Source organism: Phascolarctos cinereus, unplaced genomic scaffold, assembly GCF_003287225.1.
Source record: "Phascolarctos cinereus isolate Bilbo 61053 unplaced genomic scaffold, phaCin_HiC Scaffold_9;HRSCAF=440, whole genome shotgun sequence".
NCBI lineage: Eukaryota > Metazoa > Chordata > Mammalia > Diprotodontia > Phascolarctidae > Phascolarctos > Phascolarctos cinereus.
In genome coordinates, this window is record NW_027556402.1 from 257,596,719 (window position 1) to 257,615,851 (window position 19,133).

The 19,133-nt window shown below is 48.4% G+C and overlaps 1 long non-coding RNA gene across 1 annotated transcript; it reads left to right on the plus strand.

Moving 5' to 3' along the window:
• The first annotated feature begins 12,794 nt into the window (after positions 1-12,794).
• On the plus strand, positions 12,795-19,133 carry LOC144455115 (uncharacterized). The gene is made up of 2 exons (XR_013483782.1): positions 12,795-14,064; positions 18,235-19,133. It is a non-coding gene; the product is annotated as an uncharacterized LOC144455115 (long non-coding RNA).

Here is a 19,133-nt window from a genome sequence, read left to right on the forward strand (position 1 = left end):
CCCCAATATGTTCTTTCCCTCCCCTCACCCCCCCATCAAAGAATTAAAAAAGGGGAGAGCATGTTCAGTAAAATTACTTGCCACCGTGAAAGTCTGACATTATATACAAACTTAGGGTACACCCACAGTGTCCCAGAGACCTCTGCAGAGGTGGGAGGTGCCTTCTAGAAACTTCTTTTTGGCCAACCTCTGACACATTTATCAAGTGCCTCCTATGGGTCAGTTACTTTGTTAGGACCTCAGGGATACAAAGATGACTTTCTCTGAAACAGTCTTGCCTTCAAGGAGTTTACATTCTACAACACATATACAAGTAGGTAAATGTGACATACTTTTAAGAGGGAGGGTGAGGACCAGCCTTGTGGCACCTGAGCTGGCCTTCTGTAGCTTCAGAAGGGAGCCTGGGGCACCCAGCCCTGCCTCCTACTTTTATAGATGAGGAGGGAGGGGTAGCGATTGATGCCTAGAGGTTGTATGGATCAGAGGCAGCATTTGAACCCAGATCTCCTAATGTCAGCATGAGGGAGTAGACATGAAAAGAATGTGTTTCAGAGACAAGAAGACCGCTTAGGCAAAGGCATGGAGGTGGGAAATTGTCTGTCTTGTATGGGGACTAGTTAGTTAGATGAGTTTAAAGAGAACAGAGAACATGGGGAGGGAAATTAGATTGAAAACTAAATGCGGGTCAAATCGTGGGAGGATCTAGATCCCAGTCTAAGGATTTAGAAGCAATTAGTAGCTAGCTACTGAAGTTGTTTGAGTAGAGGAGAGGGTCAGATATTTGTCTCAGAATGATGAGTGTGGTCGCTATATGGAAGCTGATTGGGAGGCCATGACAATAGGTCAACGGAGAGGTGTTGAAGGCCTGGACCTGGCCAGTTGTAGTATGAACAGAAAGGAGGGCCAGATTCCAGAGAGATTATGAAGGTTAACTAGACTCAGTAAGGAGCTGGGGGTGGTACGAGCGTGTAAAAAGGAAAGTTAAAGATGCCTCCACGGTTGTCATGGTGATGCAGGGAAGATGGCGCCCTGGACAGAAATGGGGGCATTTGGAGGAGGGGCTGGAAGCAGGTGCTCTAAGCAGAAGAAGTTCAGTCCCAGGGATTCCTCATCAATTGCCTTTGCAACGTTATCTCATGTGACTCCCACCAGCCCCAGAGGGAGACCTGATAGCCTTTATTATTCCCCTAGGACAAATGAGGAAAATGAAACTCTAAGAGTCTGGGCTGAAATGAGCAGAGTCCCAGGTTTAGATTCTGAGCAGTTTCATCACCTGTAAAATGGGGAAAATAATGCCTAGGCTATAGAACTCATAGGGTTATTATGAATGGGAGCTAATCATAGGTGTGATTTTCAAATGGGAAGATTTAGGATGAAGGCTCCCAATCTTTAGGGGTGACATCAGTGGCCCCCTTGCCTATGGTAGGTTTTTGGAGGAGGTGACAGGAGAGCATAGACCTGAACCCCCCCCCAATCCCCCTACTTTATTGGTCCCAACTGTCAATAATAACCTTTCAGGGACCTCACTCTGCCTGGTTTACCTCTTCAGTTGCACTTATACAATGTTGTATATTATAGTTTTCTGCAAATATATCTTTTCTTCCTCTTATATCAACTTTTTATAAAGGGTAGGGCAATGATTTTCAAATAGCTGCAGGAATGTAGGAAAAAACCACCAGCTGGACTCTACTCCTCTAGTATTGCTAAATAAAGCTTCAGAGTAATTTATGTAATTATATGACTTTGTTGTTAATTGCCAGAGGCATGATGGTAATTAGAGCAGCTAAGTGGTTCAGCCAGGCCTCAGATACTTACTAGCTGTGTGACCCTGGGCAAGTCACTTAATACTGTTTGCCTCAGTTTCCTCATTTGTAAAATGAGCTGGAGAAGGAAATGACAAACCATTCCAGTATCTTTACCAACAAAACCCCAAATGGGGTGACTGACTGAAAATGGCTGAACAATAGCAACATGATGGGAATTGCAAGGAATTTTACTCACCCTTAGGATTGAGTGAATGCTCATTGAGGAGGAACTAGGGTAGATAAAAAGATGGATGACCTTAGAGTCACTTTGGCTGTGCTGGCTGGGTGGATACTGCTATGGGTCTGACTCACAGAAGAACTGAAAGAGCCCTGAGGTCATAGTCTGCCTCATGGAAGCTCTTTAAATTCCCTCCTGCCTATTAATCCTATGACTAATTAGAAACCCTCCTTGCAGGGAGGATGCCACCTGACTACGGCAATGCAACAGAGAAGCAGCAGATGGCGGTAACCACTCAATGGAGAAGGAACCTTAGCCAAGACATAGCAGATGGCCCCTCAGCAGAGGAAGCAGCCCAGCAGATGACATCAGTAGCTTTGTGGGGGAAGCAGCCAGTGGCAGCTTTGGAGGCAGAGATGTGTTCCAACCAGAATATAACCTTAAGACTGTGTTAGCAGGGCTGTAGCCTCCAGAAGAGAGTGTCCTCTAAGCATACAGGGTGGTGGATATTTTTCTCCTTGTTAGTGGCTACTCTGCTTAATTAAATTACTTTGCTTTGAATTCCTGTATCGTGGCTTAGTCTACTTTGAAGAGTTTGAAGATTTGCAGAGATGCTGACCCCCTGAAGTACTTTGAATCCGGCGGTTGCTTTCTGAGGCCCACGTTGGAGGAATCCGCCCTCCAGTGACGTCTCCCTCAGCAAAGTAAGTGACTTAGTAAAACTTATGTGTTATAGGATTGTTTAAGGAAAAAATTCCTGGACGTGAAGGGTTTGTTGAATTCGAGGTAGTCTCAAAAAAGCCTTTGTTGTGCCAAGTTATTCACAGTAAAGAGTTTCTTATGAATTAAGGGCCATCTGCTGATCATGGGAACAAGCCCTTTACTGGAGCACAGTGGGGAAAACAGCCCTAACCAGATTCATAGTCCGGAGACGCGGGTATGAATCCTGATGATTTCCATGGTCCCTTCCAGCTCTGAATCCCATGATCGGAATATGAAGCTTGAGTCTGAGTCAAGTACTTTGGCGCCTTCTAGCTGCTTGATGGTTCAAAGGATAGAGTGGCAGGCCTGGCCCTCACAAAGATCTGAGTTCAAATCTAGCCTCAGACACTTGCTAATGTGTGACCCTGGGCAAGTCACGTGACTTTTGTTTGCCTCAGTTTCCTCCACTGGAACATGAAGATAATAATAACACCTGCCTCCCCGGACCTTTGTAAGGATCAAATGAGATATTTGTAAAGGACTTAGCATGGTGCCTGGCATACAGTAGCCACTTAATGAATGCTTCCTTCCCTTACAAAATAACAAGAGCTTAACAAATGTTTAAATTGGGCAAGTGGAAATGCAGCATTCATTCAGTCAACAAACATTTAGGAACTGCCTACTGTGTGCTGAGTTCTAGGACTTGGACGCTAAGTTTTGATGAGACACAACCCCTGTGGTTTCAGCTCCCGAGAACAGATGGCCCTCCCAGGTTAGACTCATCACTTCTAGTCTCATCAGACTCCAGCCTTGACTGATGCTTCCTTTGTCCCCTCTGATGGGAGGGCAGAGCCTGGTCTTTTTGGCTCGCTTCAGTCTGCTTCAGTCTGCATCCGCTGCTCAGTCTCTGGTCTCCCCTCTGCCTCCTTTTGTGAGTTTTCTCCCCTCCTCCCCCATTAGACTGTAAGCTCCTTGAGGGCAGAGACTATCTTTCCTTTTTTATTGTATTCTCAGTGCTTAGCACAGCGCTCAGCTTGTAGTAGGTGCTTAATAAATTTTTATCAGGTTAGATTGGATTTCTTAGTGCAGCCCAGACTGGGAGGTGGAGCTATGTGACCCTCTGATACCCTAAGCAGCCCAAGAGGTGATTTCATTCCCAAAGAACGGCTGACCCACAGATGTTCTGAGTTCCTCTTTCTCTGAGTTTCTGGACAGCTCTCCAAAACATAGGGCACAGATGCACTAGTCTCAGTGAAGAAGTTTAGGACTTTTGGGGTTCTGCTGGGAACCCCAAGATCATAGTACCGGGCCCTGCCTGAATGAATTCCACTCAAATCTTCTTCAAGCCAGAGGAAAAGTTTATTAGTGATAAATCACATGGGCCAGGTGACTCCCATAAGAATGAGCAGGCATGAGAAAGTCTCAGCCTTTGGGGCCTGAGATTCTCAGCATCTGAATAGGGGCCAGGGTAGATCTTAAAGTAACTTTGGGTGGCCAGAGAAGCGGCCTGGGAAAAGGGCCTAGGTAAGAATTCTAATTGGGGATGTCTGAGAGATTGAATAGACCATGGGAATAGCTAATGGAGGGAACAGGAAGGCATCAGTCAAAGGGAGATAAGGGGAGTAGTTTAAATGTTTTATGGGCCGTAATGGAGGGAGCTGGAACGCATCTGAGTAAGGCCAAAAGGTGGAGGCTAAGGCTTCCAAAGGGAGATAAGGAGCTGGGGTCTGTAGACAAAGGGGAGCCAGATTCCCTTTGGGTCAAGGGGGGGTGGAGATCGCTGCTTGAGCTCACCCCATCATCAGGACAGCTTTTCCAGGGTGCAACTCAGCTCAGTCTGGATTAAAAATTAATCTGGGTTCTTTCACGTTTGCTGAATGCTTTTCTCCCAACATCCCTGCCAGGTAGCTAGGTGACACATGGCTCTGAAGTCAGGAAGACCTGAGTTAAAATCTGGCATGACACTGATTAGCCTAGCTGTGTGACCTGGGCAAATCACTTACCCTCTGTTGCCTCAGTTTTACCATCTATAGAATGAGGACAGTAATAATACCTACCTCCTAGGGTTGTTGTGAGGGTCACATAACTGTAAAGTGCCCAGCACACAGTAAGTGCTATATAAATGTTCGCTATTATTATTCTCCCCATTTTACAGATGAGAAAACTGAAGCCCAAGGAGACCAAAGGTGCTGCTGGCCCAGGATGACACAGCTAATACATGTCAGAGCTTGGATTTGGACCTAGGTCTCTTGACTCAAAGTGCCTCACTCTTTCTACCACTCCATACTGTATTCATCATTCGTTCATTCATTCACTCATTTATTCAACAAAAATTTATTAGGTTTGAGTACTCTGAGGCTGTGGGGCAGGTGCTGAGGAAGATACACATATGAATATTAAAAATGACTACAGTAATAATAACAGTTTAAGGTACCCTACGAGGGGAAGAATAAAAGGGTTGTCTTCATTATTCAGAAGCCAGCACTGAGCCAGCAAAAGCCCTACCCTCAGGGAGCTTCTCCTCAGATCTGCTACCTCATGGCCTAGATGTGGGCACTGCTTGGCTGGAGGAAGTTGTCTTGACATTCCTGGGCATCAGAGCCCATTGTGACCATCTGTCCCTCCCTCCTGCTCAGCCCAGGGCCTGCCTGCCTCCTTTTCCCATGAGCTTCCTTGAACCCCTTGGGAAGTGTCAGCATTCTTTAGGACACTCACAGCTTGGATTTGTCAAGGCTTGGGGGATTTGATCAACAGAATTGCTCGAGATAATTGGAGTTTTTAAACTGAGTTTTACTTTAAAAAAATGATTCCCCATCCGCCTCTTGGGCAGCTTGGTATCCGTAAAGGTACTGAATAGCATCCCAAACATGATGCTGTCCACTCTCTTCTTTTCCTCCTATTCTGAACTCCACCCATGGTCTGCCACAACTGTGTTTGTTTTGGTTAATAGCAACAGCTCACTCTGACAGAGCACTTTGTAAACCTTAATGTGAACTGTCACTATTTACACAGCAGCAAACATTTATTAAGTGCTTACTGTGTTCCAGATACCCTAGGATGCTGCAGGCTGAGAATACAATCCCTTTGTTCTCAGATCAGGGTTACCAAAAGGCTTGTTAATAGATTTCCCCATGAATCAACTGGCCTTTGCTGGGACTTCCCAGAGGAAAACCCCCTTTGCTGGCTTCCACTCCCTTTAAAGAGCCGTACTCTATGATTAGAAGCTTCTTGAGGGCAGGAGCTGGCTTCTGTATTTGTCTAGTCAACACATAGTCCTTGGCCTGACACCCAGAATTATCTATTAAGTAGGCACTTAATAAAGGCTTTTTCCTGCAATCCCAGTCTCATTTGCTCCACATAAAGGTTTTGTGAGGAGGGCACTGCCATATCATATATCTGTCTTGTACCCATTCTGTCACTGGGAAAAGAGAGGTTGAGCAGGTGAAATGAGCTTCATGCATATTAAGTGTCAGAGCTGGGATTTGATCCCAGGCCTTCCTAACTCCAGGAAAAATATCCTATTTTAGACAGCACAGATGCCGCTGGCTTGCACAATAATTGATTGTTGAATGAATGAGTGAGTATACACCTCGAAGGTACAGGCAGGTAGGTTATTTGCCTTGGTTTGGGTCGTTCCTGAACCAGGAGCACTGAATGCTTACAGATCCTCAGGGGACTGCAGAACTGCGGCTGGAAGCTTCCATGGGCTGTGGGAGGGAAGCTGGGCGTTGTCGCTTTAAACGCATACTCGCGGGCACACATTGGCGCATACCCAGGCGCGCACACTCAGGAACACACACACGCATGCACGCACGCACACTCTCCCCCCACCCCGCCATCTCTTCTGCGAACGATCCCTGACTGCGGCGCATTTGTCTGTGAGTCTGCCCGCTCCGGCTAGGCTGGCTCGCTGCTGACGCTAGCCTCCAGATTTGCCTGCCACCCGGTTAGTCCACCCGCAGCGTTTGCGGATCCCCTAGGGCCGGGGGCTTGGGACTCCGGGGCCGCTTTTCCAGGATCGTGGCCACTGCAGGGGCTGCTGCGGAGGGCGGTCCGGTTTGGATTGGGCAGGGCAGGGCAGAAGCTGGGCAGTGCGGGCAGGGCGTGAAGCCCCTGAGGGAGGAACCGCAGGGCTGGGGCTGGGGCTTGGGGCTGGAAATAAGGCTCGAGCTGAGCTGTCTACTGGAGCCACGCGCGGGAGGGGACCCGGGCAGTGGCAGGGCTGGGGCTGGGGGCGCTCAATGGGAAGGGACTGAGCGAGGTACTGAGCCAGGGTGGGGGTCTCTGAGTATCTCTAGCAAGCAGCCTTGGACTCGGACTCGGAATAGCAGCGCCCTCCTGGAGCTCGGTGAGTGGTATGCCTCATCTCATCCCTCATCCTACCCCCACCCAACTCCACCCGACCCCTCCTCTTTTTCGAGGACACCCTGCCTGCCTGAGGAGCAGCATTTATCTGCCCTGGCCACTGCATGCTGTCTCCTCCCCAGCTTCCCTGGTGCTCCTGCTCAGATCCTGGTGCACTCCCTTCCCCCTTCCCTCCATGCCACCATGCCCTTTAGCCAGGCTACCGGGGGTGGGGGGAGGCAGAGGGTTATAGTGTAGTGGGAAGCGTGGGATCTGCAGGCAGAGGAACTGGGTACCAATCCTCTTTGCCATTTATTACCCAGATGACCTCAGGGAAAACCCTCCCTCCTCTCTTTGCCTCAGTTTCCTCATCTGTAAAATCACTGGGGTGATTTCTAAGCTCCCTTCCCATGTTTAATCCGGTAATACTCGTTGCCTGGTGGAAGAGGACTTAGGGGGGCGAGTCATAGCTCCAGAAATGAGCCATATTGAAAGAAGGGGTGTGAGGGGTAGCTCAGCATATTCAGGGAACTGGGGGGCGGAGCTATTAGCTACCCAGGTGCCATTGGTCGAAATTTGTAGCTATGGGGATGGGCCATAGCCAAGAGAGTGCCTAGCTTTGGTTTTTGCTCCCCCTCCCTCATTTTGCGGGCGTCCAGGCTCTTCCACGACAAACCCCTACTGCTTCAGGGTCTAGCGGGGCCTCTGGATTGACTACTTAGGAACTACTCAGGTGATGTAGCAGAGGCTTGACACGATGAAGAAAGGGTGTGAGGAGCCCTGGGCACTCATCCCCCTCTAGAGAGTCCTGAGAGGGCTCTGGATGCTTGCCAGCCATTCCCTGCAAACCTCTTCCTCCATCACCAGTGCCCCTTCTGGAGCCTTTGGACTTGGAGGTGGCTGGCAATTGCCCAGAATTCCATTGTGGCCTCTCTGCAGACTCTCTGTGCCAGTTCCACTCCCAGATCTTGGGGGCAGAGCCCATTTCCCAAGAAGGCCTGGCATCTAGGGGTACTCTGGAGTCACTGGGGGGTTCTAGGTTCCTTGCCCCCCCCAACATCTAGTTCAGGTGCTGGAGGGGACCTGAGAGATGTTTTAGAAACCACAGAAAAGGATCTTCGCTGTCCTGTTGAATGAAGCCCCTGGGAAGAGGGGTGTGCAAGGACAGGGTTGGATTGGGCTTTCCATTCTGCACTGTCCACGGGAGATGAGGTCCTCATCCTTTCAGCAGTCAGAGTTAGAGATTTGGACCTAGAAGGCATGTTAGAGCCCAAAGGGGATAACTGAGGCACATAGAGGTTGAGAAACCTGCCTGGGGTCACACAGCTAGGAAGTGTCTGAGGGGGAACATTAGCCCAGGTCTTCTTGGTGCCAAGTGCAGGGTTCTGCTTTTCTGTGGGATCATGGTGTGAGGACTGCCATCCCTATTTTACAAAAAAGGAAACTGAAGCCTGACCAAGGTCAGACAGCAATTCCACGTCTAGTCCAGGATTTGAGCTCAGGCAGGATCTTGGGACCGCACACTTGACCAATCTTGCCATGCTCTCTCTGAAATGGAGTATTTGCTTGAGGGACCTTTAGGATTAGCATCTTCTAAATGGGGAAACTGAACCCAGGAAAGGGGTTTTCTAGTGCCACCCAGCGTGTCAGAGGTCCACCCAGGACTGGAACTCAGAACTCAGGTGTGCTGTTTTCATCTTCTGGCACAGTGAGAATGAGCAGCCTGTCCCCACCCAGCCTCCTCTTGGATGAACCACTGGCATCCTTGGCTGGGTGACAAAGGAAAGTCTCAGAAAAGATTTCCCTCCCCCATGAGTCCCCAAACCCACCAGGGGCCCCCAAAAGCATCGGCAGCATCCCAGGAAGTGCAGGCACCCATCTGTCAGTGCTTTCTGGAGCAGGCCTCCCCCAGCTGCTGCCTTCCCTGTGCTGAGCTGCAGAGCTGCAGAGCTGCAGAGGGAGGAGGATGCAGATGTTGTGTGACGTGGCATAGGATAGCAGCCGCCTGATGAATGACTCTCTCTGCAGCAGAGGCAGCGTCGAGAGCCAGCCGGGCCTGGGCCAGGGATGCCCTAGGAGTGGGAGAAACTGGGCTAGATCCCCAGGGACTCACTCCTCAGGGGGGAGCCGGATGGCAGAGGGGGGTGGGTTGGGAAAGCACCCAGGCTCTCCTGTGGAGCCCATTAGCCAGATGTTTCTTTTATCTGGCCTCAGTTTCCTCATCTGTACAATTCAAGGGTTGGGCTAAATCTCAAGTCCCTGCCCATTTTGACATTATGTGTTCTATTCTCAGGGCCCTCCTAGAATTCTAATAAATGACTGGAGTCAGGACTCTTCTCCAAAGCAGGATTTGATAGGGGGGAAGAAGTGGGGGTGGGGGGGGCAGTTTCCAGAGATGATTAGGACAAAGTCTACTTATTTCACAGTCTTGGGGAGGGCAGTGTTCCATCCTCCATTTTGGAGTGGATTGGCTCTTCCCCTTGGCTTCTCTAAATGGGCAAAGGGTTTTCCCCCCCTAAAATGGGCTGAACCAAGCTTAGGATGTCCCCTTGGTATAAGGAGTCTGGACCACAAATCAGAATGCAAAATGAGGTTGTAAGCCAAAGCTGTTACTAAGAGGCAACTGTGTGACCCTGGGTAGGTCACTGCCTTTGCCTGGCCTCAGTTTCCTCCTCTGTAAAATGGGGACACTTGCACTGTCTGCCTCATACAAACTCACCCACATGCATGGTCAATCACATGCCTGCCCCAGAACCTGCCCCTCCCTCAGCCTGCTTAGCCTCCCTCCCTTTGGGGGGGAAGGCATTGTCTCCAGAAGGCCTCTGTTAAAGATGCAAATGTTATCACCTGTAGAGAGGCTACACATGGATCCCCTAGCTAGTGTAATAACATAGATTCATCCATCAGACTGACTCGCTGTCCCTGGAAAGATGATGGAGCCTGGGCCACTGGTCAGGTAAGTTTGGATGGGGGGGTGGGGAGAGGGAAGAAGGAGAGGTTAGGTCTACTGGGGATCTGCTGTAGAAGGCTCGGAGGTGGCTCAAGGGCCTGAATTACCTCCAAGTGGGACGTGAGAGCAAGAACACACAGGAAAGCATGTATTTTTTTAGAGGAGGAGATAGATCCAGGCTAGTAAGGGGCTGTGCCAGGATTAGAACTCAGGTCCTCTGATTCCCTGCTAGACTATAAGCCTCTTGACAGTGCAGACTGTGCTCCTCTCCTCTCAGGAAGTGTTTAGAATAGAATTGAGCAGCTGTGAGGTTGGCTGGAGGATAGAAGATGTTGAGGGTCCCCTGGCCTGGAAGGGATCACTGTGGGAGCAGATCTTCTCTGTCCAGAGGGAGGAAGGAGAATCAGCACTTTGCCTAGAGGCCAGGAGCAGAGCTGCCCACCCTGGCAGGGCTCCAGGACGCCAGAGGGAGGCCAAATGCTGAAATCATCTTCATGAGAGGCGACAAGAAATGACCAGTAGGAGGGAGATGGGAAGAGCTTAGGCCCAGCAGTACAACACAGTAGGAAGCCTGGGTGGGGTAGGGAGATACCACATTATCCCCTTGACCCACATTGGGCCCTCTTGCCATCCTCTCTGGGCCCTTCTTCCTAGGCCAGGCTCCTCACATCGTCCACTGGGCCCTGGGCCATCATGGCAGACCTAGCCCCTTCCTTGGATAAAGCCTGTCCCCCCCTTCCCTACTGCCTAGACAAATCTCTCTGGGAAACAAGGAAGTGGAGGAAAAAGCCCTGAACTGGGGTTTTCCTGTTCTGGCTGGCCCACAGTCCAGCTGTCTGGCCTGAGGCTTGACCTCTGCACCCCCCCTCCCAGTGGTCTGAGGATTTTCTCTGCCTCTATTCCTGCCCCCAAAGGATGAGATGCTAAGAAAGGACAGGTTGTTATCCCCAAACCATCATTTCTTCCACCAATCCCCTCATGCAGGAGGAGCCCAAAGAAAGGCTGAGGATTTATAGCCCTGGGATTGGTAAAGCTGCCCTGGGATCAAATCAAGATAAAAATGATGCTTCGTATTTGCAGAGGATGCCCGGGGTGGTGGGAAGATCATGGGGTTTATATTCGCAGGTCCTGGGTTCAAGTCCTATCCACAATGACTAGCCCTTCGCAGAGAGAACTCTTCCCTTCCCTGTACCTCCATTTTCTCACCTGTACAATGATGAAGTTGGCCTAAAGGATCTCTAAATCCTCCAATGTGATCTACTTATTCCAGGTTTTTGAGCCCTTTGTCTCCTAGAGATTGAGCCATCCTGGGGGAAGCAGGGAAGGTGTTGATCCCATTGTACAGTTAAGGAAACTGAGGTTCCCCAAAGTCAAGTCCCTGAGGCCAAGCCTAGACTAAGCCTACAGGTGAAGGTGAAGGGGATCCAGGTAGAGGGATGGCAGGACTGTGGAAGCAGGGAGGTGGGCATACTCTCTCTCTCATTCACAATGCCAAGTTTAGAGATGGCAATATTTTCAGGATGCCAACCCACACTCTCCATGTGTGAGGGCCCAATACTAAGAAATATTTATTTGAGATCATGAATTCTCAGAGTAAAGAGCGCTGAGGAAGAGCACCAATCCCCACCCCTACCTCCCAACAAGGGAGGCACTTGGTTCTTCAGGGGTTTTTTTGTTTTGTTTTGTTTTTTTGTGAGGCAGTTGGGGTTAAGTGAGTTACCCAGGTTCACACAGCTAGGAAGTGTCAAGTGTCTGAGGCTGGATTTGAACTCAGGTACTCCTGACTCCAAGGCCAGTGCTCTATCCACTGCACCACCTAGCTGCCCCCAGGCTCTTCTTTCAAAATGCAGATATCCCTAGGACAATGAAACCTATCAGTCACCTACACCTTAGTCTGAATAATTCCAGTCTGCCAATTACACCAGTTGACCATTTCCCTGGATTTACCGTCAACGGGAATTGTAGATATCTTCCAAGATGGGGGGATCCCAACCTATACTTTGGTAGAATTTTTGGCCCAGAGATTTACGTGTGAACTCCCAAAGTGCCTTCTATAGGATGGAAGAGGCCTTGGTTAGGTAGATACTTCTTCAAATTCCATGTAAAATATGGTCCCAGAGAAGGGTTTTGTCATTCCATACTCTGCCAGGATCCTGAGAGCAGAGTTATAATTAAGGTTCACGTTGGTGGCATTGTTTTAGAACCTTAGATGAGGATTCTTATCTTGGAAAAAGTTGGGAACTCTTGGTTTTTTTTTTTCCAACTCCCTCATTTATAGATGGGGAAACTGACTTTCCCAAATTATTAAGGAGCCGAGCCAGGGTCTGGATCCCAGTTCTCTGACCCCCAATCTCATGCTGTAATACCATGCTGCCTCGACAGGGAAAAGAGTTTTGACCGAGGCTGAGGGAGGCAGGAGAGGTTAGCTGGGAAGCCCAGTGGCCAGGGGGAGAGATCAAGGACTCTGGCTGGCTGGAGGGGCCCTGAGGACACTGGGTGTTGTAGAAAGGGGCCTTAGTGCCTTCCACTCACCCTGAGGTATGAGCTGGTCTCCAGCCATCTCCCCCCTCAGAATGCACGCCCTTCCTCGATGATGAGTACTCCTAAAATTCTGAGCTTTCTTCAAGGCTTAGCTCAGGGGGCGCCTCCTCCAGGAAGCCTTTTCTCATCCCCTCAGTCCTTTCTCCCTCTGCAAATTACTTAGTTTGGCACATACTCTATCCCCTAGTAAAGTGTAAGGCGCCCCCCCCCCCACCATGCCTGGGGAGGCGGGGAGGTGCAATTCAGTGACACTCTTTGAAAGGAGGTGGAAGGTGAGGACATAACCAACATCTGAAAATACCACACCAGTGAAGGCAGAATTGCAGGCTGGATAATTTTTTTTTAATTTTTTCTTTTTTAGGTTAACATACACATTTTGGAAACAAACACGTGATTGGTGCTTATATGTTTCTGCCTAATTATTTTTATGTTGCTTGTTTTTCTTGGATGGTTATTTGGTTAATGAGGACTAAGGTTAGAAGAAAACAATAAAAGAGCAGAACAAAAAGGAAAGAGAAGTCTCTTACTTTGCCGTTTTGCTTAGGGCCCTGGTAGCGACCAAGCGCCACCGAAAATCCTTCTCTATTCAAACAGACAAAAAATGATGCTCTGATGATGGCAAAGACAACAATTAACAAGAACAACAGTTATAAGGCACATTAATAGAGCTTCACGGTTTCCAAAACGCTTTTCCTTCTATGAGAGAGGATGTACAAGTATGATGTTTCCCTTCTAGTGAGAAAACACACTCAGAGACTTTCCGTAACCTGCCTAGGGTCACACAGCGGGACTCGACTCCAGGGCTCTGCTTTCGGTCTTAGAAGCAGGGCTGCCTCAGAGGGCCAAGGGGCTCGGCTGCCTGGGCTGCACCCAGGGTCTCACTGCAGTGCCTGCCGCTGCTCCTGGGATGGGGATGAGGACAGGAAGGCAGGCCCTGATCAGTCTAGTCGGGAGCCAAGGCTCCGGTCCGTGGCAAGAACTGGAGTGGTTCTCCTCCTGCGTCACTTCGTCTTAGAGTTACTTTTCACGTCCCTCTCCTAGATGGTGACTGCCATGCAGATGGGACCTGTCTTATGCAAGTTTGTCTCTCCCCCAGAGCCTAGCACATTTCTGGACGTAGCGGGAGTTAACATAATCAATGGGGGTTGAGTTTTCAGATGTCTGCTGTGGAAGGAGGTCTATGCTGAGTGCCCAGTGAGGGGGTGGAGCCAGGCAGGCCATGGGAGAGGGTAGGGAGGGCATGCCTATGGCGGGCATCTTAGGGAAGGGGACATCTTCCTGGCCTGACACTCCCTGTAAGATGTTCTTGTTTTTGTGACACTTTGGGGGGGGCTCTGGACCTGTGATGTATCTCAAAGGTAGGTTTGGCAGTTCTCTGGGGATCGTCACTCAAAAGCATGGGCTAGCAATGCTCAGTTCCCTGTCCCACCTGACCACTTCTGCCTCTGGGTTTCCTTTCCAGATCTCGGGGGACATGGCTGTGGACGTAACTGAATACCATCTTAGCGGTGAGTTAGACCAATAAGAACACTCCACACGTGCCGGTGAGTTAGACCAATTAAGAACGCTCTACATGCGCCCGGCACTCAATGGCTGCTCAGAGCATGGGCACACTCAGCCATGTGGTCAGTAGAGTGGAAGCTCTGGGAGGGCAGGGATGGTATCCTTCATAGCTCTGTCTCTCCCATGTCTAGCACTTTCCCTCAATAAAGGTTTGGTGAAACGCACTGACTCGACCCTCACAACACCTGTCTATGGGAGTGGGGCTGACTGCAGGCCCAAGGGGAGGAGGCATGGTTGGCCCAAAATCATCCAGTGGGCTGAAATGAGCAGCAGCCAGGCCTCTGGACTCAGCCCCGGGGCTCTGCTCTGGTTGGACAATTTTTCTGATTCACTAAACTTATTTTTTCCCTGGGAGGCTCCCGTTCTGAATACTCCTGATCCTCCCTACCTCCCCCACGAAGCATTTCTTTGTCCCTAGCCCACATACGAGACCCAGGTTTCCAGTCCCTGCTTACACACAGCCTCCTCGGGGTGGGGTCTGTGCCATCACCCTCAGCCGTCCCCTTGGCTGGGGAAGGTGCTGGGAAGGCAGCTGAATCATCTCCAGCTCTGAGTCACGGAGCTCCCTGATCGGTCCTCCGGCTGCCTACCACTTCCTCCTACCTACACTCAGGAGCAGAGCTGAGGGAGATGGGGAGGGCCCATCTCCCTGCCAGTCTTTTCTGGGGACGGGGTGTTGGGGGGGAATGATGACAAGACAGGTGTGGGAGCACCCCTCCCCCTTGACTGCTGAGGACCAATCCTCTCCATCTGGGTCACCAGCTACTGTTCTTCAGCCTTCATGGGTGGAGCCTTCTGCACCTTGGCCTTAGGGGGACTGGAGGGAGGGGGGGTGCTGTCTGTCCACTGAACCTCCTCACCTGCTTGGGAGGGGCTTGAGGGGGGTGGGGGTGTGGGGGGGTTGGGTTTTTTTGACCCATCCTGACCCAGGAAGAGCTCACATCTCCATAGTTCTTGATGGTTGGCTTTCTTTACAGCAGCTCCCTAAGTGGGGCAGGGTAAGTATTTTTATCCTTATTTTATAGATGGGAAAACTGGGACCCAGAGAGGTGATGCAGTCTCCTTCAGGTCACATGGCTAACTAGAGGAGGAACCTCAGAGATCTAGGAAGATGTAGGCTCCTTGAGGGAAGATTTTTGGGATTTTTGTCTTTGGAACCCACTGCCCAGCACAAACCAAGCACTTCATAAATGCTTGCTTGTTTGTGGACTGACTGAATGATTACCTAGTCCAAACCCTACTGAGAAGATTCTAAGTTGAAATCATGACAAATAGGTATCTACCTTTCACTTAAAGACCCCCAATCGGGGGGGACACACTAGGCTATCTGGGACAACTCTAGTTATCAGAAAGCTCGTCTTGCTCTCTGGCCCCGATGGCCTCTTGGCCCCTCCCCCACATCGCTCTTGGTTCTGCCTGCCGGGGCCATTGTGTTTTCTGTTTGTCAGCTGGAGAGAGAACTCCCAGAAGGCTCTGCTGACCCTCTTGAGTCTTCTAACCAGGCTAAATATAGCTGTTGCTTCCAATGATCCTGTGACATGAGTCAAACCTAGCACAACACATGTTCTAGGACCATGCCCCTCTTAATACAGCCCAAAATTACTTTAACTTTTCTGGCACCACATTACGCTGAAGACTCCTCTGGAGCTTGCAAGCTTCTAAAGCCTCCACATTTCTTTTTTCAAATGACTGCTTCCAAGAGGTAACAGGGTCCTTGCTCACAAGGGTTTTTAAGCAAAGGTAGGTGGACACCTGTTTGGGGTGTCTTTGTGGAGACTTATTTTAGGGTACGGATGCTGAGGTTCTTTTCAAATCTGAAATTCTGTGATTTGGTCTAACCTCACCCCTGCTCTTCCCATCTCATCCTAGTGAAATTGATTTTTTGAACCCCAGTGTTGATCTTGACATTTATCCCTAAGACATTTCATTTTATCTGACTCAGCCCCATGCTCTAGCTGGTCATAATTTTTTTTTTTTTGGATTCCAGACTCTACCACTGAGTATGATGACTCTTCTAGCTTTGTGTCATCTGCAATTTTGATAAACATGTCTTTATCCAAATATGGGAAACAGCCCAGGCCAAGCACAGATCCCTAGAGGCAGACAACGAACTGTTCCCAGCTGTTCAGACTCTGTTCCTGTCTACCCCTCACCTCTCCATCATTTTCACAAGAGTAGTAGGAGATACTGTATTGAATGCTTTGCTAAAATGTAGGTAAACTCTGATTCAGTAGTTTAGTAGCCCTGTCAGAAAAGGAAATACAGCAAACCTGATAGAACCTAATCTTGATGGAACCGTCTCCTTTGCTAGATGGGACACGAGCCCTGCCTTTAGAATTTTCCAATGAAGCACAGTCAAGCTCACTGGCCTCCTGACGTACTCTCTCTCTTCTTCCTTCTTCCCCAGTCCTGCAGTATCTGCCCTGTCCTCCAAGATTTTAATATGTCACTGATGGCAGCTCAGCAGTCACCTGCTGGCTTTCAGGGTTGTGAGGAAAGCGCTTTGTAAACCTTGAAGCATGAATCCATCTTTGGGATCTGTGATTTCATTGCCGGATGTCTCCTCCAACAATGCAGAAGGCAACTCATCTCTCATCTCCCTACCCTGTGCAGCTCTTGTCCGTGTTACCCTTTTAAGTCCACTCAACATGCTGGGGACCTTCCTTGCTTTCTCATGATATCACGAGGACACCAGTGGGGTACACAGGCTGATCCTCTGTGATCCCTCTTCTCTTGCCATGTAACCAGGCTGCGTCTTCTTTTTGCATCACAATTCTCCTTGATGACATCCCTTCTTCCTGTTTTTCTTTGAAGTTCCTTAAAGGTCAGATGCTACAGCCTGGTTACAACCACCATGCACCTCTCCATGGCCCTCTGAGTGGTCCTCATTTTTAATTTTTTTAAAGGCTGTAGAGTTCTGTGACTCACAGCCATATAACACCAGTGGAATATTGGTCATTAGAAAGATAGGCCTTTGTCCCAGGGAGAAGTTTGGGGCCATTAAGGGAGCTTTGCAATTTCCCAAAAACAATCCAGCCTGCTCTCCTCATATTTAATTCTGGGTCAAACTCACCATCCATTTGTAGTATTTATCTAAGATTCTATCCCTATCTATATATAGTGTATATGTATGTATATCTGTATGTATGTGTGTGTGTATATATATATATCTATTTTGATGGACAAGCTCTATAGTTTATCTAATTGCAAGCCATAGTCAGAATTACAGGCATTCTTCATCCACTTGGTTAGTCTTGCGTAGATGCTCAGGCCAGACTCCTTAAGTGGTCACAGATCTCGTTCAAGAGGCTCTGCAATGTTCTAGGGTTTGATGCTATCACAATGTCATATTTAAAAAGAAGCACGTGGGGGACCTTGCCTTCAATAAAGAAGACCTCTTCAGCCTCCATCACAGTGGCAAACACTTTTTTACTAAGCGTATATCTCTGTTTTGTGCCTTGCCTGACACTGATTCCCGAGGGGTCAAACAAGGTTGTCCTGTTACTATATCTTTCTAGGGATCTTAAATCATTTTGATGTATGGATAGGAGACAGGCTGTTGAAAGATAACTGTTAAGGTAATTACCAAATGAAGTGCTTTTTTTTTTTTAAAGAATTGAATAATAAGCACAATGGGATCTCATATTCTTGGTATCTTTCAGTCAATTGAATAATGGTAAAGATACTCCTTTGCTTGCAAAATGCTGTCTGTTCTTTACTAATTAATGTCCCTTAAAATTAAGGATGCCCTGGATGCATGTGTGGACTATTCTCATTCAGAGATGGGAAAATAGACATATTGGTTGGTAGGTATTGATATTCTCCAGGTTGCATTTTTTTAAAGGTACTAATAGGGTCTGAGACTTTTTTCCCCCACGCTTTGATATTTCTTCCTTCAGATGCCTTGTGAATGCCACTCCCCTCCCCACATACAATTGTGTTGCCTCCAGCAAATATCTCATCCGGGTACATCTGGTCAAGGCTAACTGCTATTTGGGTCTTTTTGCTATGGTAAAATATATTGGTTAAACTTCTACATGAAATGATTGTAATCATTATTTTCTTCTGTCCATTTTTTTTTGTCTTCAATAACTTGTTTGCATAGGTCAGTATTTCTTATATTTTTCTAATTTTTCTTCTTTTTTTTTTAGTTTGGCACTCATTTTGACTTTTGCCCATACAAGTTGGCAGTTGATGGTATCCACACAGCTGATTCAGGAACGACTCCCACATTGGTGTCCAGTCTGTTAAAATATAATCATTTTGGGTAATATTACTTGATGCTCACCATGCCCAGCACCTTCTGATTCTTTTCTTGAAGAAAGAGTTGACAACGTACACAGGTGAAGCATCTGTGTAGTCCACAAGTCCAATATGGCCCATCTCATTACTTATGCCTCATTCATATATTCCAACATATTTTTCACTGTCCTCACCCATTCCTACCTTTGCATTGAAGTGAATGAGCATCGTACACATTATGATCATTTAATTTGGAGGGGTCTATTGAGTTCTGGGTAATTTTTTTCCACCTCTTCATCCTCTGTAGTGGATGTTGGTACATCAGTGGCAATTGTTTTCATGGTGGGCTTCTTGTAAATTCTTATCATGGGCACTTGCACACAAGATAACTGAGCGTCCCCTGGGTAGATGAAATGACATTGCTGGTGGCCTCTGCCCAAACCACATTTGCCAGCTTCTTTCTCTGCCTCTCTAAGGAATACCTGTGAGCTGTCCTTTTTGTTTTCATTGCATTTACATCAAGAATGTCAAGATTGATATGGTTCAGTCTTACTAATGTGTCAACTTGTTGATCACTAGACAAGGACCTCACGTTTACAGCACCAACACCTAAGTTTGAGTTTATGGATGATTGAACAAACACAATTCTTAGCACTTGGACAAATAGCTCACGTTCACAGCACCAACAGCTAGGTGAAAGTTTATGGATGGTTGAAAACGTGCAGATCTTCCTTGCATTCTCCATCTTTTTTTTTTGTTTGTTTGTTTGTTTACCGCTCATTTGGACATCGTCTCTGTAGACTAAGAA